At 53.4% G+C, this 21,580-nt stretch overlaps 1 long non-coding RNA gene across 1 annotated transcript; it reads right to left on the bottom strand.

Moving 5' to 3' along the window:
• Positions 1-319: 319 nt before the first annotated feature.
• On the bottom strand, positions 320-21,426 carry LOC121658711. Its single transcript, XR_006014030.1, has 3 exons — positions 21,331-21,426; positions 8,192-8,195; positions 320-330 (listed from the first exon to the last, which is right to left on the bottom strand). It is a non-coding gene; the product is annotated as an uncharacterized LOC121658711 (long non-coding RNA).
• Positions 21,427-21,580: the final 154 nt, after the last annotated feature.

Below are 21,580 nucleotides of genomic sequence, written 5' to 3' on the forward strand. Positions count from 1 at the left end.
TCACCCCAGCCCTTACTTTGCTCCAGGTGGGAGAGCTCACCACAGGCATGGGAATGTCCCCATGTCCCGTCAGCTCCAGGCAGGGCCCCTCGCTTTGATACTGTAATTTAGCAACACGAAAACAGTTGCATTCTGAAATTAAACATACAAGGAGCTCTCCTTAAGCTGGGAGAATTATTTCCACATCATTTCAAATTTTCTGCTCTATTAATTTCCCTCTAGTCTGTCATTTTCTTCATTTGTCCCACAGCTCCTGGGGTTCAGCAGAGCCAGCACTAGGCATGATGCTTAGTCCCTTCTCCTCAGGCTAAATCATGGTGGCTGGCTGGGCTCTCTGGTTCCCTGGAAGCTCAGCTAAGTCCAGGATTTGCAGGCCAGTGCTGCAGGAGTCCTTCAAGAGGCACAGGGACATGGCACTGCCTCAGTGCCTGCCTGCCCCAGGAACCCCCAGCAGTGTGTCCCCTCACAGCGGCTTTGCTTCAGGCTGGAGGGTGCTGAGAGAGCCTGGACTGGGATGTTTGGCCTTCCCACAGGGATGCCGGCACTACTGAGAGCTGCTGCCACCTTTTGTCCTCCCTAATACTCAGTCTGGTGGCACAGAGAGCTGCTGGTGGCAGGGAGCAATTGTGTCCATAGGATCATGGAATTGTTAATGTTGGAAAAGCCCTCTAAGATCATCGACTGCAACCATTCCCCAGCACTGCCATGTTCTCCACTAAACCATATCCCCCAGTGCCACATCCACATGGTTTTTGAACTCTTCCAGAGATTGTGACACCACCACTGCCCTGGGCAGCCTGTGCCAATATCTGACCAACCTTTCAGTGAAGAAATTTTCCCAATATCCTGCCTAAACCTCCCCTGGTGCAACTTGAGGCTGTTTCCCCTCGTCCTGTCACTTGTGACCTGGATGTTCTTGGAATCATGTATGTTCAGCTGGGCACAGGGCAGAGCACCCTGAAAACAAACTCCTTTGCCTCAGCCTGTCCCAGCTCTGGTCCCAGGGCAGTTCAGGAGCACAGCTCCACGTTTCACCTCTCTCCTCAGCCTTGGAGCTCACATACAACCATTGAACATCACATGTTTGCTTGACAGTGAAAGCCCTTAAAAACGGGAATCAGTCTGGAAGAGTTTGAGTTCAGCTCTTGCATTGCATCCAAGCTCCAGCCCCTGGTCTGATTTGCAAGATCTCCTTGACAATCAAAAGGTATCCTGGTTTCTCACCTCTGCCAGCACTCTGGCCTGGGATGGCAGCCTGCAACTGCCCAGGGCTGGCCCTGTCACCATCACTGTCTGCTCTGGCCATGTCCCAGCTACTTTCAAGGGCTTCTCTGGGGAGTGAGGAGGTCCCAGCTGCTCTGCAAAGGGCCATAGCACTGGGGTTTGGGGACCGGAAAAGTTCTGGAGGCATTGCAATCAGGGTGGTGCTGCAGGGATGTGTATGTGGTGTCCCGCTGGCATGCAGCCCCAAATCCTCCTTTTGGGGCACCACTCAGGAAACACGAGGTAGGAAAGGTCCTGTGCTGCAGCAGGAGGGGTTTGCTGTCCTGTGTCCCTGACCTGGGTGTTGCAGGGAGCTCGTCAGTCATAGCCCATCTTCTTCCTGCAGGTGTTTATTTATCCAGCCACTGATTAGCCTGGAGGGGCTGAGCACTGAGGGGGTTTCCGGCTGTGTTTGGGTGCCGCTCTCTGCTCACACCCTACAGAGACCCTTTCATAGTGACCCCACAGAGTCAGAGACAATGGAAGTGCCCCACACATTGACATTTTCATCCTTCTGCCCCACTTCCAAGCTGCTCTGCCCAGGTGATCCCAAATGATAACTTCTGCTCTTCAGCAGCAATGTGCCTTTAACAGCCACTGCAGCACTGACACTGCGCTGCCTTTCCATCAACATCCAGCCCCTGAGGGACGGGCGCTGGCAGGACTGGGCTTGGCTGCTTCAGCCTGCTAACGCTGTTGAATAGAAAGTAAAGGAATGTATTTCTGCTCATCTTCTTGTGAGATCAGAGAGTGACCAGTTTCAGCTCTTTTAATTTCAATGAGAGGCTGAATAATCCCACACCTGCCCTGCAGCCTCCGTGTTATTAGTGAATGGTGGGCACGGAGAGCCCTTGGCCTTCCATGGGGTGATACCTGTGTCAGAGCTGAGGGTGGTCATGGGGGATGTTCAGCACATGTAAACCTTCTTCAAAGTTGTTTCCAGGTGCTGCCCTGGAGCTGGACTCTTCCAAGTGTTGCTCAGAAGAATGTTTTTGGAGATCTCCCCTGAGTGCCCACACTCCCTGGGCACCCAGAGGAGAGCAGTGAGGCAGAGGCAGGACAGATGCCTATCCTCAAGTGGCTCTTGCCTCCTTATCAAAGGAACATGACTCCAGAAGGTTGTTCCTGTAACCTGTCCTCAGACTGGGCCCAGGGCTGGAGTAGGGTTCCCACCCAGTGCACCCCCTGTGACTCACACTCTTAGGAGACATACCGAATTTCATATGCTGGTATGTGGAATAACAATTCCCACTCCCCAAGGTGTTTTCTGGGCACCTGGCAGCAGGGCTGTCGCTACTCTTTGCCCCTCCACCCCATCTGTTGTGTCCTGTCAATGCAGGTGTTACACCTGGAGCTAAAGCTGGTGACAGCCAGACAGAGTGGCTGGAGCAGAGCTGGCGAGCAGGTGACCTGTGCTCCTGCTCAGCAGCAGCCTGCTCCTCACCTGCCCCAAGGGCTCAGTGGGGCTGGGGGTCTTTGATCCCAATGCCAGGTGTTGCAAGTCCCACCTGCTGCCTGGGGCTGGGTGCCCAGCCCTGTTCCCTCTGTGTCCTTGCTCATTCCTGCCATCTCAGAGCTGCCCACGCTGGCTCCTGGCTCCAGTGCTCGGATCCTTCCTGCCCTCATGGTTTGAAGCGACTCTTGCAGACCTCTTGTTTCAGGATTAGGGCGGGGGCAGCCTGGGTTCTGCCCGGTGCTGCAGGTGAGCACTGGGTGCTCTTCAGCAGCAGGGGCTGCATTAATTCCCCTCCTCCCCAGCCTTTTTGCGTTTGCTTCCCTGTGGTGGTCCCTCATTAGCATCCCACTGCTGTCCTCCAGCTGCTCTCCCTGTTTACACCATTTCCAAGACCATGGTAGGACTTTATGAATCATTTATCTTAAGCAGCAATTATTGTACAAACAAGTCATAAATACTGTGTCGATCAGCCAGCTCCGAACACCCGAGACAAAGAGAGAGGCATAAACATCGCAGGAGATGGACTGAGAGAGGAATTGTCCCAATTACAGGAGCCCCCTCATCCTCTCCCCACTCCCACAAGCAATTTCAGGGATGCCTGGGATACCTGGGCTGAGAAGGATTCCAAGGATTTTAACCAAGGGCAGAAGGCAGGGACAGTCTGGATGGAATAGGGCAGCAATAAATAGGCAAAGTGTCCATCCCAGATCTTAGGAATTAGGATATTAGGTATTAGGATAGATATGAGGATATTAGGACTAGATATTGGGAAGAAATTGTTCCCTGGGAGGGTGGGCAGACCCTGGCACAGGGTGCCCAGAGCAGCTGTGGCTGCCCCTGGATCCCTGGCAGTGTCCAAGGCCAGGCTGGATGGGGCTTGGAGCAGCCTGGGACAGCAGAAGGAGCCCCTGCCCATGGCAGGGGTGGAATGAGATGAGCTTTAAGGTCCTTTCTAACACAAACCATTCTGGGATTCTGTGATTGGTTCTGTAGCCCAGGGCACGCAGCTGAGCATGATATCATGCCATATATAAATATAATATATATGTTTACATATATTTTATTATATATATTTTATATGTTTCTATATAATATAATTATAATATATAAATATATCTGGCATCTATATCTATATAGATATATCCTGGAGTTTTTGCTGGGCACCCCAGGAGAAAGGCCAGCAGTGGATGCTCCGGAGGGGTGTCAGGCAGCCTCCTCCTAAACATCCCCACCTGCCTTCTGCAGTGGTGACTGAGCCTCGGGAGGCTGCGAGACACCTTTGGCTGCCACAGATGAGCAGCTCCTGCTGCACCATCTCAGGGAGAGGATTCCTGTGCCTGGATGGGTCCCTGCAGGGGCAAGGGGCATTGGAGATTTCAGAAGTTTCTGGGCAGGATCTGAGGAGGGCAGTGCTCCAGCATGGTGTATTCCAGGGAATCTTGCAAGAAGCAGAAATGCCAAGCTGTGTGTGAAAGGAGGCTTTCATGCAGGAGGGTAAACAACACAAGCCTCAGCATCTGGTCAGTGGGGAAAACTTCAAAGCTGGAAACAAAGCCAATTCCGTCACAGCTGCAAGTCCTGCTGGGATGAATGGTGTTTGCACAACCTCAGTTACTGCGGGTACTTTGTGATATAATAGACAAGATTTCCTGGTGACAACTGCCATGGCATCATTGCTCTGCCCCACCCAGCACCTGCCAGGCACAACCCGATCCAAGCCCTGGGAGAGCACCTGCGTGCCCTAAACCATCTCTGGGAGCAGTGAGAGCCCTGTGGGGAGGGCACCCTAAGCTGGGCTGGCTTGGGCTTTGCTGGGAGGTGGACCAGTTGCCAGGAGATGGGCCAGCCCTTAGGACTGATCAGCCTTGTCCTGACCATGCTAAATGAACTAAAGAGTGCAGGAAAATCATAGAATCATGGAGTTGCTAAGGTTGGAAAAAGCATTTAAGATCAAGTCCAGACATCAACCCAGAAGCTGGTTCACCATGGAACCTCAAGTCTCACATTCACACATTTTTTGAACTCTTGCAGGGATGATGAAACCACCGCTGCCCTGGGCAGCCTGTTCCAATGCTTTACGACCTTTTCTGTGAAAAAATGTCCCTTATATCCAATCTAAACCTCCCCTGGCAACAGCTTGAGGCCGTTTCCTTTCATCCTGTCCCTTGTTCCCTGGGAGCAGAGCCCAAGCCTGTCCTGGCCCCAACCCCCTGACAGGGAGTTGCAGAGAACGAGAAGGTTCCCTCCTGCGCCTCCTTTTCTCCAGGCTGTGGTGCAGGGGCCGGGCTCCAACCGGTGAAGCAGCGCCGTGCAAGGCGTGGAGTGAGGAGCCTTGCCTCCCTTCCGAGGAACAGAGGGGGCTGGGAGCGTTGAAGCCCCGGAGAAAGGCTGGCTCCAGGCCCAGGGGAACCGAAGCCCGCAGGGATGACGGGCGTGGGTGCCTGTCGCCGAGCGCCGGTGCCGTGCGAGCAGCCCGTGCGTGCGGCCGGCGCGGGGCTCAGCCGCGCTCAAAGCAGCAGCGTCCCCCAGCCCGGCCCCGGCACACGCTGGCCTCTCCCTGCAGCCCCCTCGGGGAGCGGCCCCCCTCGCAGGGACCTCGCTGGGGCTGAGGGTGTGGTTTGCAGCGGTGAGAGGCACTGAAAAGCTCCTTTAGTGACTCCTTCAAAGCCGGCGTGTGCGAGGCTGGGGTCACCGCGAGGCCGCTCCCCAGCGCTTCTCCGAAAGCTCTTTCCCCAAACACACAGAGCTGTTTTCAAACGCATTGAAATGAATCACCTCTACTCCACACACAAACTTTTCTCCTCCTCATTCTCCTTTGAAGAGGCTCACAACATGTTAGACCTATCAAGACTAATTTTGGAGAAAAACAGGAAAAAAATATGCAAACTACAGACTCAGGCCCCTGAAGACTAAAGCACTAAGAGCTCTTCTGAGGAGTGCAGATGCAGCAAGGCTGCCTTATCTCGGAGTCAGCGCTGAAGTGGAGAGCCACGTAACGAGGGACTATTTCCCATCTGCTGCATAAATCTAAAGTTACTTCAGGCAGAATGAGGAATCAGAAGATACTTCAAAGGCATTTGAGCTCTGTATCTGTGTCAAACCGCAGCTCTAAGCACTCAGTGTTGCCCTCCTATTAAAGATGAACTTTTGTACTCTGTTAGACATCTTAAAAAGCATACAACATAAGTTCATTTGCTTTTCAAGTACTCCCATCCCCACTCCCCACTCAGCTCCCTTGCAAAACAGGGTATTTGTGAACAAACAGCCCCGGTTTTGCTGCAGAGGTTTCATCTTTCGTGGCAGCACGGGAGGGGTCGGCTGGGTGAGCTGCAGTTTTCCAGCCCCGAGGGGAACTGTCATCGTGCTGTCAGTGCACAATGGGACCAGGCACTGCTTCCCACAGACATGTCCTCAGCATCCTCTGGGCTGGAATTGTTGTGCCAGGGGAGATGCAGCTCTGCCCTTTCAGAGGTGGGGGGGTTGCTTGGGAGGAGAGCAAACAAGGCTGACTGTCAAGATAACCCTTTTCCTTGTGGAATTTGTGGCTTTATCAGCATTTTTTGCAGAATGAGATGAAATGTGAAGGGTTTTCAGCTGCGAAAATGAATTGCTTCATTCTAAGCTGGCACTAAGCCCCATGGCCTCGGGTCCTCAGGGGATGCCATGTCATTGCCACGCAGGTCAGCAACCACGTTGCTCCACAGTACTCCACAATCACTATGGGAGATGCTGGCTGGGAGACAGGGATGGGAGAAGAGCACAAAAGGCCCCTAAGTGGAATCAATTTATGGCACTGAAACAAAATAAAAGGGCTTTGCTGTTTCCACAATCCCCTGTGCCTTTGCCAGCAGCTCTGCTGCCAGGGTCCTGGCCTCTTCTTTACCGGGTATTTCCTGACAGGGCTGTGGGTCTGTTGCTTTAATGAGCCCCAGCCTTGTTACTGATGGGGCAGCAGGGAGGGAGGGTGGTCCCAAAGAGATGGGAAGGGTGGCAGAGGCAAGGCCAAGCAAAGCCTTCAGAACCTCCAGGATCTGAAGGGAGTATTTGTCAGGGACAGTGGGGAGGAAGAGTATGAGAAGAGAAGGAGAAAGTGTTAGGAAGAAAGAGGAGAAGGCATGGGCAGGGCGTTGTACAGCGAGATCAGAGGAGGGCAGCACAGTGGGAGTAATTAGGGGTTTGTGATTCAGGTGCGAGGCAAAAGGAGGGGGAATGTCCACAGGGGTTGGGGGAAGAGAGAACAAGGAGAATTCAGAGCCTGGCAGCAGGTGGGCAGGAGCGGGTGAGTGCAAAGGCAGGAAGGGAACAGCCAGAGGAGCAGCAAAGGAAGACACAGATGCAGCAGGCTTGAAAATGGCTGTGACAGTGAATTTCTGTCACAAAGGGAGAAGGTGAAGTGCCTGGCAAAGCCTGCAGAGATGAGATGGGGCATTGGATGAAGCAAACCAGCAGTCAGGGGCACAGCCGGACAGCAACATCCCTGTTTAGGAGAGCAGAGAGGCTGAGTGGGGATGGGGCCCAGCTGACAGAAGGGACGGGAACCAGGAACACAAAAGACACAGGATTTCAAATTAGGAATTAAAGTAACATTCACAACCATGTCTTAAAAGACATGGAGCTGCTGCTCACGTGAGTGCACCAAGTCAGAGATGGGGGCAGGACTAGGGCAGGTTTGTACAGGGCCATTGGGGATGCCAAAATTTGGGAGCACCTCCTGTGCCACTCTGGCACCTTGTCCTGGGCAGCTCAGGGTCTGTGGGCACGGCAGGGACAGGAAGAGTGTTTCTGGCCTTGGTTCCAGTGGGTGGGCCTTGGTTCCAAGGGAGATGGGGGTCCATGAGAAAGGTTCTTGAGGGATCTCTTGCAGCCTGTGAGAAGTTGTTCTGTGCCAGCAGCAGCTCAGATCAGATCGGACGCCTCTCATGTGGAGTCCTGTAAATGTCTTTGCCAGTCTGGGATGGTGCCAGTGCACCCCAGTGTCATTCAGAGGGGAGTGGAGGCTTCGTGGGTTTGGCAAGCCCCATCAAACCCAAGGCAGAAGAAATCAGCCCTTCTCTCCTGTTAGCAGTTTACAACCCCTTCTCTAATTTTCATTATCTGCAGCAAAGGAGCAATTCAGGGAATCAATTTTCTAGCAAATTCAGCGGCTGGATTTGGCTGGACTGCTGCCTACTCACGGTGTGTGTTTTCCCAGTCCCTTTCCAGCTCGTGGTGGGGCACTGAGGAGGCTGTGGCTCCCTGCCCAACCTGTCCCTCATGCAGCAGCTGAATCCAGGACCAGCACGGAGCCAACAGGCTCTTCCTGGGCTGGGCCTGGTGCTGCACACTGCAGGTGGCCACAGCAGGACAGCTCTTGGCTGGACAGGGACCCCCAGAGCAAGCACCCCACCTTTGGCAAATCCGTCCTCCAGAAACACATCCCTTCCCCATTCCAGCTGCCAGCCCTTCGTCGCCCCACACCTGGCAGGACTGCACAGATCTCCAAAGCATCCCTCTCCCTCAGCCTATCTTCCCATCCCTTCCATCTCTCTTCATGTACCTGTTCTGCCTCTCCCACCATCCCACCTCTCTCCTTTGGGCCTGTTTGTGTTGTAAGAAATCAGTTTTTGGTGCCAAGGCCTGAACTGCCTGTGCTGTTCAGCTCACTGGAGCTCTAGCGAAGTATCCCTGTTGCTCCCAATATTTTACTTCATGAATTTCTCCTTCCCTTTGCTACTGGACAGTTTCAAGGTACGATCAGGGAGCTTCACGTAGCTGCAAGAGTCTTTCTGTGTGCCACTAGCTTGGAGCCCGTTATTGCATTCGGCTTGGGTTTCCTTTCCATCTGAATGACTTTGTGTCTGGGCATGGACTCAGGGCCATTTTATCTCCCTGCCAATCATTATTTTGCCTTTCTTTGCAGCTTTTCATGTTCTCTTTCAGATCCAAACATTCTCAATAGATTTGCATTGCTGCCTCAGCTTTCACCATCTCCTTTGGTTGTTACAAACATTCTACCAAGACTGGGACTCTGCCAGATTTCCTGGGCCTGATGGTGAGCTCTTCCATCATGAAACTGGACATCTCATCCCAGTTCTGGTTTTCTCTCCTTCGAGCTCGTTATCAGTCCACAGGGCTGGGCCATGGCCCCTTAGCACAGGAGCCTCTTCTGGGGTATCTTGGCACAGCCTTTGAGATCCAAGAACATGGTGCTGTCCATACAGTCCTCCTCCACATTCCTTTTCACCACTTCAAAGATCTCTCCAAGGTCTGAGAGACCTGACTCCCCTCTACAGAAAATCTCAGGCGCTTTCTTAATAAATTCTGTTTATCAAGATGTCTGTTCTATTCCTCAGTGCAGTTGCCCCAGTTGCCTGGTGTGACATTGAGACCTGCTGGCCACGTGCTGTCTAGGTGGCCACAGATTTTTGGGTGGTTCAGTGTCACATGTGTCACCTTCCACACCCATTTGAGGTTACACATTGGAGCTTGTAGCTGATTTGATTCTTCTGGAATTCTTGTCCGAGTCCCACATAGTCCTGTCTGTCTGGGACTCTTCAGGCACATTTTGCTCCAACATCTCCTCTGACACCTCTCTGAGGCAGTTTCTCGTGTTTATCCCCTGGAAAAGCCCTTGTGGTGCAGGAATCTCCTTGATCAGAGGTGTTCAGAACAGTTTAATTTTATTTTTCTGTGGAGCCATCGGCTCCCACTGTCCTCCTTTGATAGAATGTCACCAAGGAGAGGTGACACTCCTGACCACCTGACCTCCTGATGTGTGGGGGGAGTTGCATTCTTAGCCTTTAAGCTGCTAACCAGTTGCTCTTAAAAATATTTAATCCTATTCATAATGGTTTGACACTTAATTTGCCCAGGTCTGGGCACAATTTTCTCCTCTGCATTTGGACATTACTTTCTTTTAATTTCTGTGAAACTGGTTCACTTTGCAGTTTAACCATGGTAGATGTTTCAAACCCAGTAATGCTGTGGTACAGTGTTTAAAAGAGCATTTCTCCTCCTTAATGTACAGCAGTGCAGAAGTTTTACAGATTTTTAAACGCTCCTTCCATTTCTAGGTTTATAAAGTAGCCTGGTGCTGCCCTAAAAGTGTGGTTTATCATACTGAAAGATAGCAGAGGCAGTTATGGACTCACAAGCGTGACCAGGACCCCAAAATGGATTTACCTCATTTGAGAGGCTTTTCTATTAATTTGTTTCACTCCAGGCAAATTATATGTGCCTCTCAAATCAGGCTTAGTGAAGATCTTAGTCACAAACAATTGGTCTCAAACCTTGGAGATCAAGGGTAGTTGATATCTCTTTTTTCCTCTAATCTAATTTGATTCCCAATAGTCTGTGGCTAATGCGGGCACACAATGCACCAGACAGAGCGTTTGCAGCAGAGACAGGGACGTACAAGGCGGTGTTAAGATCTTACTCACATCATTATCTCCAGCTCCGGTGCTTGGCAGCAGTGCTGGGAGGATTTGGGGAGTGGAGGAGCACAGGGACCTTGGCCTGACGCAACCAGGGTCGAGAAAGGAGATCACCATCTTTTAAATATGGAAAGGGATTATCCCATGCCAGAGACAATTCTGTTAGCACATGAAATCTGCATAAACTGCCTGTGACCACGGTGACACGGAAAATTAAGAGATTCACAAACACACAAAGGGGAATGGGTTCCCAAGCAGGGAGAAGGGGACAAAGAGGTTTGGGATTAATTCCAAAGCAAAGGGTCAAGGAAGGAGTCAACCTGGTGCTGGAAATGCAGGTCTGCATCACACACAGAACAACAGCATCCCTGGAGAGGCTCAAAGGGAGGGTCCATCACTGCCTGCCAGCATCTCTTTGTCAGGTCCTGCTGGCCACCTGCAGGGCCAGAAACCATCTTTTCCTTTATATTATCTTTCTTTCCCCTAACACAGTCTCCTGGTTCTCTTCCCTGCTGAAGCCCTGAAACAGCTGGAATGATGCACAGGTTAAGATCAGTCAGGCCTGACATATCTGTCATCGTAACTGAGGTCTGGATGAAGCTCCCCCAGCCAGAGATGCTGTTATTTTCCCTCTGTACTATAGGTTTTGTCCACTTTCTCCTGGGATTAGCTGGAATTTTCCCCAGAGAAATTGCCTGCTGTCAGTTCTTTTCCATGATACCTGTCAGGCATTGCAAAAATATCTTCTTTGCCTTAATATTTTACAAGTCCATGTGCAGTGAATGTGCTTTTGGAGCAAACATCCATGAGGAGAAGCCTGGTCTAGTGGAAGGTGTCCCTGCCCATTGTAGGGGGGTGGAAGGAGATGATCTGTAAGGTCCCTTCCAGCCTAACCCATTCTGGTATTCTGTGATTGCCATGACTGCAGAGAGCTGGGCTTAGCTCAGGTGGTCCAGCCTCTCCTTTACCCCCTGGTTTCTTGTGCCTTGACCCCTTGACCCCTTGGTTTTTAGGCAGTTTTTGGTGGAGGAACCTCTGAGGACAAAGGATGACTTTGGGGGGCCTGGATGAAGCAACCAGGGATGAATAGGTGGACAACAAGAGGGGAGAAGTCACATCCACAGGTGGAATAGGGTGGAGCTGCAGCCAGTGTCCTTAGGGATAGATTCTGCAATCCAAAATGTGGAAGATGTTTAAGGCCTAAAGAAGAGGAAAGGTGCCACAGGAGAAGCTGGGGAAGTGCAGGACTTGGCTGGGCACACTGAAACTCCAGGCAGCTCCTCTCTGCACCCCACACCTTCATTAGACACCAAAATAAGCCCACAAGACCAGGAAGGATCCCCCTGATACTGCTGGGGAAACCTTACCAAAGGAACATTAAGAGATTAGGGTGACCCAAAGACCCACTTTGTCTAAAAGGGTCTCCACCAAGCGTGGGACAAGACCACAGATTGTCCCCTGGAGACTGATGGAAGCCGGGGAACTCCTGAACCTTTCTTCTCACCCATGGGAGTGGTCCAGACATGGAGCTGCTGTACTGGGAAGGCTCCCAGAGTGCAGTGGAGATGACCCAGAGCAGCTTTGTGCCTGCAAAGGCTCCTCTGATGGACGAGTGCCGGGAGGGGGCTGGGGTAGGTCCTTGGCACTGGTGGAAGGGGAAGGCTGTGTTGAAATTCAGTGCAGCACACCTGAGTGCTTCTTCTTAAATTCTCAGTTTAGCAGCACCCACATCCCAGCAAATGATATGAAAGCCACAGAGAGGAGTTCTGCAAGGGGAATATCGATGGGCTGTCAGGACACAGGGGTCTGTGCATCAGCCCTGCTGCAGGGATTCCCTCTACAGCCTGAAACACGGGCAATTCAAAGCATGGAGAAAGATAAAATCACAGAATCCCAGACAGGGTTGGGTCAGAAGGGACCTTAAAGATCATCTCACTCCAACCTCTTGCCATGGTCAGGAGCACTGCGAATGTGACAGCACCCACTAGTACACGGCGGGAGGAAATCCTCCAGCTTCCAAGGAGTGCCTGGCAGTGGAGCAGCAGGACTCGGCACCTGTGTTTGGGCCAGGAAGTCCCACCATCTGTTTGTGACTGATGGATGGTGGCCATGGCACAGCTCTTCTGGTGGTCTGCTGTGTTCACCTTCATGGGGAAGGCATTTTTTTCTCTGAGCACTGGAATAAATTAATATAAATCCAAGTGTCCATGCTCAGTAGCAGCTGTCTCCTGTGAGAGCCCCAAGGGACACAGGACACATGTCAGCACAGGCTGCAGAGGTGACTTGCTGCTGCCCTGGCTCACAGCAGGGCATGGCAGAGTATAAAATCATAAAGAATCACAGAGTCAGTAAGGTTGGAAAAGCCCCCTAAGATCGAGTCCAGGCATTAACTCAGCATCGATGTGTTCACCACTAAACCACGTCCCCAGGTGCCACATCCACATGGTTTTTGAACACTTGCAGGGATGGTGACTCCACCACTGCCCTGGGCAGCCTGTGCCAGTGCCTAAACACCCTTTCTTAGATCCAACCTGAGCCTCCCCTGGCCCAGCCTGAGGCCGTTCCCTCTCCTCCTGTCCCTGTTCCCTGGCAGCAGAGCCCGACCCCCCCGGCTGCTCCCTCCTCTCAGGGGGTTGTGCAGAGCCACAAGGTCCCCCTGAGCCTCCTTTGCTCCAGGCTGAGCTCCCTCAGTGGCTCCTGGTGCTCCAGACCCTTCCCCAGCTCTGTTCCCATCTCTGGACGTGCTCCAGCAGACAGAGCTTTTGCTGGGAGAGCTGACAGCATCCCAGAGAAGCACTTTCCACAGGCAGTAGAGATAGGAGGAGTGGGAGAAATACTCCAGCCTCTAAAGAGGATCCAGAGATGAGCTTGCTCTGGCGACAGGTGGTTCAGTCCATGTGTCATAGAGCACGCCAAAGACTGCTAGAGACTCTCAGAGGCCACATGAGAAACGCTCTGGCTCTTCTCAGCCTTGTTCACAGTCACAGGCAGTGATGTGCTTTGACAGATGTGTCACACCGTTGCCTTCCAGGTGTTTCCTGGTGTTTGTGTCCCAGCACAAACTGCAGAGCCTGAGGAATGACAAGCAGCCACCGTGCTGGGAGAAGTGGAGTGGTCTCTCATGGAATCCATCCTGGAGAGGCCAAATACCCGGGAGGAATGCAATGGCACAGTGAGAGCTGCCCCTTTGCCTTCTCTGCTCCAAGACACACTGCCCAGCCCACTGCAAAGTCCCCGCAGGCCTCCAGCAGTCATGGAGGGCCCGGGATCTGCGTGAGGACCAGCCCGTCTCGTTTGATTACCAGCAGATGGAAGATGCATGCAAGAGAGAGATAATTAATTAATTGCAACTTTCCCAGCCTCCAGACTTTGGTTTCTATTGATCTCAGTTTTATCTGGAGTAATAGAGACAATTAGGAGGGAACACAGCAGCAGAAGTTAATTACCAATGGAATGGAAACTGTGTCTTTCAATTTACCAAAGTTTTATCACAAAGCAGCGCTGCTGCAGGAGCACAGGCAGAGGCAGCCTGTCTCCCTGCGTCCTCCGTGTCCTGCAGAGCACTCCCCACTCCTGACAATCAATAATAAATTACAAACCCGTCCTGCCCTGTGCAGGGCCCCAGGGAGCCAAGCCCCGAGGAGAACACCGGGGCTGTCGGGGCTGCGCTGGCTCTTGTCCCTCTGCGGGGCCGGGGACAAGGCACGGCTGTTCCTGTCCCGAGGCTCCGTGGGAGGCAGCCCCGCCTGCAGGCACAGCCCTGCGTGCTGGAAGGGATGCTGAGGGCAGAGAGGCAGTACAGACAGCTGGGGAGGGACCGGCCACCTCCGAGAGTGTCGCTGCTCACGGCAGGGTCGAGATGTGCTCTTGGTGTTTCGAGAGCCTCAGGGACACATCCCCCTTCTAGACTTACAGAATCACGGAATCCCAGAACGGTTTGCATTGGAAAGGGACCTTAAACCTCATCTCATTCCAACCCACCTTGGCACAGGGACACCTTCCACCAGACCGGGCTACTCAGAGCCCTCAACAACAGGAGGCAGCCAGGAGAGGTCCTACCTCTGCCCCTTTGTGCCATCATTACTGACCTCCTTCCCTTGGCAGGAGGCTAGGATGTCAGTTAGGGATCAGGGATGGACCTCCCTTCCTTCTCTCCACCTGCCCACCTTCATCCCACCCTCCCCTCTGCTCCCTTCTTGGTGCTTGGACTCAATGATCTCAGAGGTCTTGTCCAGCCTGAGTGATTCTGTGATTCTCCTGCACATCCTGGCCCAAGTCCAGCTCAGAAATGCCAGCCCACATTCCCTGAGAGACCCTCTGTACCTGTGCAGTTGAGATCACTGAGCACTGGGTCACTCAGAACCTTGGTGAGGGTTCTCAGAGAGCCCATAACTCACAGCCAGTTCCTGCTGCTGTGTGGCCATGGGCAGGGCAGGGCTGCTGTGACAGTCCTCTGTCACTCACTGTCCCATGGCACACAGCACTGAGCATCCCCCAGAGCTGGCCTGGGGATTGCAGAGCAGCACCTGGCTCAGAGGCTGTGTTCACTCTGCTCTCACCACAAAACACGGGAGGAAATGATTTGTGCAATATCACACAGGTCTCTGAAGGTGATGGCACAAGTGATGGGACACAACGGCTCTGGCTTGGGCCCATTTTTGGTAGTACCAGCCTACAAAAAACTGTGCCTCTCTCCTCATCTCCATGCCTGTCTCCTGCCTGCTGTCCCCCCAATGTCCTGCCCTTGAGGTTTTGACTGGATGATCCTTGTGAGTCCCTTCCAGCTCAGGATATTCTGTGATTCTTTTAAATGAGTCTCTACTGCTGGTGCAGGAGCAGTAACTAGATCGCTGGTTTGCTCTTGTCTGTCTGTCCAACTATTCCAAAGACTGTGTTTGCCTTGCACTCCCCCACAGAGCTGGAGGTAGCCCACCTAAGGACAGCCCTCACTGCTGGCTCAGTCCAACCCAACCTGACCCACACAGCCTTGCCCAAACTGGAGATTTCAGCAGAAAACTTTCTCTGGTCCTTTATGAACACATGGTTGCTCACACGCTGGAGTGGACCCAGTCAGTAACCTCTGACGAAAAATGACTACTTAATTGCATTTATTTAATTTGGTTCATTTTCTTTAAGATTCTTTTTTGAAGCATCATGTCAAAAGATTTTGACACGGCATCACTGACTGCTTCACTGGGGTCACAGGTTTAGGATTCATGGTCCCAGTCCTAATGTGAGGTGACACTGCACTGGACTGCAAAAGGGAGAGGGCACTCTGGAATATCTCCTGTCTGACGGCTGAGTGTGCAAGCTATTAGAAATTAGGCAGTTGTGAGTCTGACCAGTGCTTGAACAGGATACAGGTTTTAAATCCCTTGTATGGTAGGCACAAGCCACTTAGTCATGCTTAAATACTTGGGAGATTGCTGGAGCCCCGAGCCTCAGTGAGCTGTGAGGCTCAGCCCTGCCCTGCCAGTGAACTGATTCACAGGGAAGGAAGGAAGGAAGGAGATATTTTCCCAAGGTGAAATGGATGTTCTTGGAGGATATGTGGTTTTAGAGTTAGATGCTTGGCAGATTGACTCCCCAGCCTTGATTAGCCCTGCTCTGGCATTCCCAGGTGAAAAAAACCAATCTATGATCACAGAGATTTGCAAAATGTGACTTTCTGTGGCAGCTTAACCAGTTTGGATGCTCATAGAATCCTGGACCAGTTTGGGTTGGGAAGGACCTTAAAGCTCATCCCATTCCACCCCTTCCATGGGCAGGGACACCTTCCACTGTCCCAGCTTGCTCCAAGCCCCATCCAACCTGGCCTTGGACACTGCCAGAGAGGTGCAATGTGATGCTGCAATGCAGCCTGTAGGAAAGAGAGCCAAAGTGGAGGCAGGGCAGAGGTAAGGCCACCCAGGCCAAACCTGTGCCAGGCTTTGCACCAAATTCCTGTCATCCCCACTCCTGCCCAGTGTGGGGTCTGGCTGCGTGCCTCAGGTGGGCAGGTCTAGCCTGGATACCTGTCCCTTACATCCACTTTTGCCAGCCCTTTCCAGGGGAATCTGCTCAGCAGCCTTGTCCCTCCCAGCCCAGCCAGGCTGGGGCATCTCTCATTTCCATCACGGCACATCCTCCTGCTTACCCGCAAGTCCTAAATTCAATCTGATTTCAGTCTGATTACTTTCCCCTCCACTTGAGAGAATTAATTAATATCCGGCTCTGCTCCAGTTTTTTTTCCCAATCGATAAAAGGAGGAAGGAAAAGGTGGTGTACCTGTCATTAATCATCATTAAATTAGTGACTCCAGAATTAGCTCGCCATGAAAGCTTGTGCAGGAGCAGAGCTGTGCTGTATCCCCGTGCACAGAGACCTGGAGCTCTGCACAGCTCAGGCAGCAAGAAACAGGAGAGAGAGGAGAGACCTGCACATGGGTGTCACATGAGGGAAGGGATGCAGATCCTCCTTGGTGGCACAGGAGGGACTCCACCTCTGTATGGACAGGTGCTTGCAGCTCCAGGTGCCTCAAGCCAACACTCAGGCCAAGCCAGAGCTTCCCAGTCACTGAGCAGTGTCACCCACATCTCCCCTGATCCTAAGTGCTGGCTCCAGGCCCAAAGAGCCACATCGATGGTTTCCCTGCACCCAGCACAGCACGGGGCCTCCAGCTGCACAGGCAAGATAAAGGGTTAGGAAGGAGGTTCCCTGCATGGCCTGCATCCCTGCATCCATCCAGCCATGGGGATCAAGTGATGCTGTCCCCTGCCCTTGCTCCTGCCTCTTTGGTTTCCCCTCACCCATCCTGTCCACTCTCTCTTCTGACCTGGAGCAGGAATCACAGAATCCCTGACTGGTTTGGGTTGAAAGGACCTTAAAGCTCATCCAGTCCCACCCCCTGCTGTGAGCAGGGGCACCTTCCACTGTCCCAGGCTGCTCCAAGCCCTGTCCAGCCTGGCCTTGGGCACTGCCAGGGATCCAGGGGCAGCCACAGCTGCTCTGGGCACCCTGTGCCAGGGCCTCCCCACCCTCCCAGGGAGCAATTCCTTCCCAAAATCCCATCCAGCCCTGCCCTCTGGCACTGGGAAGCCATTTCCTGTGTCCTGTCCCTCCATGCCTTGTCCCCAGCCCCTCTCCAGCTCTCCTGGAGCCCCTTTAGGCCCTGGAAGGGGCTCTGAGCTCTCCCTGGAGCCTTCTCTTGTGCAGGTGAGCACCCCCAGCTCTCCCAGCCTGGCTCCAGAGCAGAGGGGCTCCAGGCCCCTGAACATCTTTGTGGCCTTTCTCTGGGCCTTTCTCTTTCTCCAACAGGTCGATAACCTCCTTTTACTGGGGGCCCCAGTACCCCCCGAACTGTTATGGTGGCAGCACGTGGAGCAGGAGTAGTGGGGTCAGAAGAAGAAGCTCACATCACCTGTGGTGGTGGGTGAGTAGCACACAGTGGTTTGTAGGAGTAAATGGATCTGAAGATAAGAATATCCATATTTACATGGTATGTTTTGTTCCCCTGGGCACATTTTAGTTCCAGGTCCTTGAGCCTCTTCCTGACCATGTTTCGATACCATATTATGAATGAGCACCTTCTTTGCTCTGGCTGTGCTGTGGATGAGGTGCTGGTGGTGGTGGGACAGCTGGGCAGTGGGTCTCAGATCACACCTCTGTGGACCTGGTGTCTAAGTGACACCTCAGGGAATATGCCCAGGTCTGGACGGTCTGTCTTTATGACAAAGTCACTCATGCCTGACTTTCACCAGCCCATCTGCCTGCAGCGCCCAGCACAGCACCAGAAACATCCTCTGCTGGACACTGAGAAAGCCATCGGCCACATCACATCTTTCCAGGAGCGCCGTCAGACACGAGGACAGGGAGGTCACCCCCCTCTGTGGCACCTCTTGCTCACACCAGCTCCTCATTTGCCCTGGTGGCCACACCAAGAGCACCTTTGTGGTGGGTGCTGTGCCCTGCAGTCCTCTTCCACGGGCCCTGCTCTCCAGGACACAGCCCCTGTGACAGGTGTGACCTCCCCTCCCCACGTGTGACCTTGCCTTTGGCCCTGTTGAAATGCCGCTTGTGAAGCCGAGCGCACTCGGCTCTCTGCTGTAAATAATGGATCTCAACACTGAGCGCGCAGCACCAGCCCCCCCAACAGACACCGCCGTGCTGAGGAGACGCCTTCACTGCTGCTGTGCCTCAAAGCACTTCATTAGTACCTCAGCAAAGGCCAGAAAAACAAAGCAAATATTCCAATCAGCCTGTGCTGTCGGGTTTGTCATCCCCACAGCCTGGCTCTGCTGGGTCCAGAGCATCTCCTTGTGCCCAGCGCTGCCGCAGCTGCAGGTCTGAGCCTTTCTGACCAACTTCCCTCCTCTTTGAGACCCCTCTCACAGGGCCCATGCCTGTTCCCAAAGCCCTGTGTCTATGGGGCTGCAGGTTTAAGCCCCAGTGGAATGCAGGAGGTTTCCCACTCCCTCCTTCTTCTCCTCCCTTCCTCCTTAGCTGCATCACTCTGGTCTTGGCTGGGATCAGCTGTCCCTCCCCTGTGACAGCTCTGGTGTCACTCAACCAACCCTTGGGGAAATCTTCCAGAAGCTGCTCCCTTTTCCTGTGCAGTGCTGGTGTTGCTGCTGGCAGTGGGGGACCAGGCTGGATCATCCCCGCTGCTGCTGGGATGATACTCCAGGCAAAGAGAGCAAAGCATGGAGCGCATGGGAGGTGCCATCCACGGTTGGCCTGGAGAGATTGGGCATGGACACCCTGCTGCTACTATCCAAAATCCTGCCCCTCTCCAAATTCCAGTGTTGGGAAGCCTGTGTCCCTGGGTTGCCGTTAAATTTTCTCTCCAAGACTTGTCCATCAAGGCTTGCTGGCAGAGCAGTCTGGAATCAGGCAGGAAGACAAGCTGTGGGTCAACTGCCGAAATACCTGTGCCAAACACGCTCAGGGTCGTGGGCACATTTCCCCTGGGCACATTTTGTGTTAAAAATACAAAAGCTCACTCTGTTTTGAGTTATAACCGTCAGTGACAAATCCAGAGAACAGTCAGTGGTGTATCTCTGCATGGGAGCGGGGGCCTGTCCGTGCTGTACCTGTATTTATACTGTTGGTGTGTCTGGGTGCCGCAGCTCCTCCCACGCCTCCTGCTCCCATCACACGTGTGCAGCCTTCCTGCTGTGCCCTGCACTCACCCCTTAGTCAAGGGACAAGGGATTGGGGTCAGCACAGGGCCAGGATCCATCCATGGTACCAGGATGCCCTACCTATGGAGTGGGAATCTCCATGCAGCCTCCACAGGATGGGGGGCAGGGCTGGGGGGCACGGGGGTGTTTAACAACCCTTTCTTATGTGCTGCAGTCCTTGAAATTAGAGCTGAAGGAGGCTGAAAGGCTGGAGGAGATGATCTGAGATATTCTGTGAATATCCATGTCCGTGAGCCATCCCTGCCTACAGGGTCACAATGACTTCACCTCTGTGCCCAGTAACTGCAAACCGTGGGATGCAAAGGCCATCATCCCTGCCAGGGTCCCAATCAAACCAGTACCACTCCACTCTGGCTGTGTAGGCCAAGCGTGGAGCTGCACTCACAAATCTCCTTCCCACAAGCCTCTGTCCCCTTGCACCAAGTGCCTAAAGCAGCCGAATTTGCCACAATTGAAGGTGTTCTTCCAATGAATGTGAGCAGGAATTAATAATGGCACTTTGAAGGCTCTCTCTGTGCTTGCTGCATCCCTCCTGCTGCATCCCCGGCTCAGAGCTGCTGAGGAGCCGCATCCACGCTGATTCATTTTGCACTAATAACAGCCTTCCCCTAAGAGGGATAAACAGCACGCTGAAGTTTCTGCTGGCAAAACACATCTCCAAATGAACTGCTAAAAATGGTTAACAAAAGGCTATTTCCAGCTCCTCCACCCAGCTGGAGCTGGCTCTCCTCCCTGGCTGGTGTTGTCTGCATCTGTCACAGGAGGTACTGTGTGGGGAAGGGAGGCAGGGAGGGGTGCAGGCAGCAGGTGAGGAGGTTTGGGAGAGACAGAAAGGGGCTGCAGGCAGGTGCCTCAGTGCCCACGCAGCAGGCACAGAGAGGGGACACAGCCCTGTCATGCACGTCACCAAACAGCATCGCCAGCACAGCCCAGCCAGGCTGGGAGCAGTGTGCAGGTGTGCTGGGCACCATCCTCATCCTCCAGCTGCTCCCTGGTGCTGCCAAGTCCTGGGGTCTGCAGGGAAAGCCAGTCCCAGCAGTGCCTTTCCCCACTGTGGCTGCTCACTCACACAGGGGTCCTTTACTTCTGGCTGACTCAGAGTAAGCACTTGTCAGGCACTTCTCTAATCGCAGGTATAATAAAGCCTCCCTGGCTCCCTGACTCCCGGATCTGTCATGTGAGCCAGCTGTGCACAAGGAAAGCACTTTGCATGCAGATGATTTATCTGTCCTCAATATGATCCAAAAGCAGCCCCTGAGCACGATCGGGCAGCAGCAGCTCCTCCTCCCAGAGCCGGGTTCCAGGACACTGAGGGGAAGAGTTTGCATTTGCAGGGATCACAGAATCCCAGACTGGTTTGGGCTTAAAGCTCATCCAGTCCCACCCCTGCCATGGGCAGAGACACCTTCCACTATCCCAAGTTGCTCCAAGCCCCATCCAGCCTGGCCTTGGGCACTGCCAGGGATCCAGGGGCAGCCACAGCTGCTCTGGGCACCCTGTGCCAGGGTCTGCCCACCCTCCCAGGGAGCAATTCCTTCCCAAAATCCCATCCAGCCCTGCCCTCTGGCAGTGGGAAGCCATTCCCTGTGTCCTGTCCCTCCATGCCTTGTCCCCAGCCCCTCTCCAGCTCTCCTGGAGCCCCTTTAGGCCCTGCAAGGGGCTCTGAGCTCTCCCTTCACTTCTTCAGACTGAACAGCCTGATCCATGATGATCCCATGTTCCTCTCATGGTTCCATCCCATGAAGGACCATTTAGGACAGCAGCTTTCCTGCAGGGCTCTGGGGGGTGCACACAGCGGGGCTGCCTGAGAGCACAGGGCAGTGAAAATCTGCCATGACCAGTAATGAAAAGGGAGATGTCTGGTGAAGGCAGATACCTCAGAGTGCTTCCCTGCAGCCTGCAGTCTGGCCAGCTTTCCCCTGCATGTTGCAGTCATGGTTCCCATCTGCTGCTACCCTGCAGACACCCTGTAGAGCTGGGTGAGAAAGCAGCAAGAGTGTAAATTTAGATTAAATACTGGGGAGGAATTGTTCCCTGCAAGGGTGGGCAGGCCCTGGCATAGGGTGCCCAGAGCAGCTGTGGCTGCCCCTGGATCCCTGGCAGTGTCCAAGGCCAGGTTGGATGGGGCTTGGAGCAGCCTGGGACAGTGGAAGGTGTCTCTGCCCATGGCAGGGGTGGAATGGGATGAGCTTTAAGTTTGCCTCCAACCCAAACCAGTCTGGGGTTCTGTGACTGTCTGATAGCTCTGCTGAGGGCACAGCTGAGGC

Source organism: Corvus kubaryi, unplaced genomic scaffold, assembly GCF_017639235.1.
Source record: "Corvus kubaryi isolate FWS band 111438036 unplaced genomic scaffold, C.kubaryi_AGA036_p1.0 split3-37344, whole genome shotgun sequence".
NCBI lineage: Eukaryota > Metazoa > Chordata > Aves > Passeriformes > Corvidae > Corvus > Corvus kubaryi.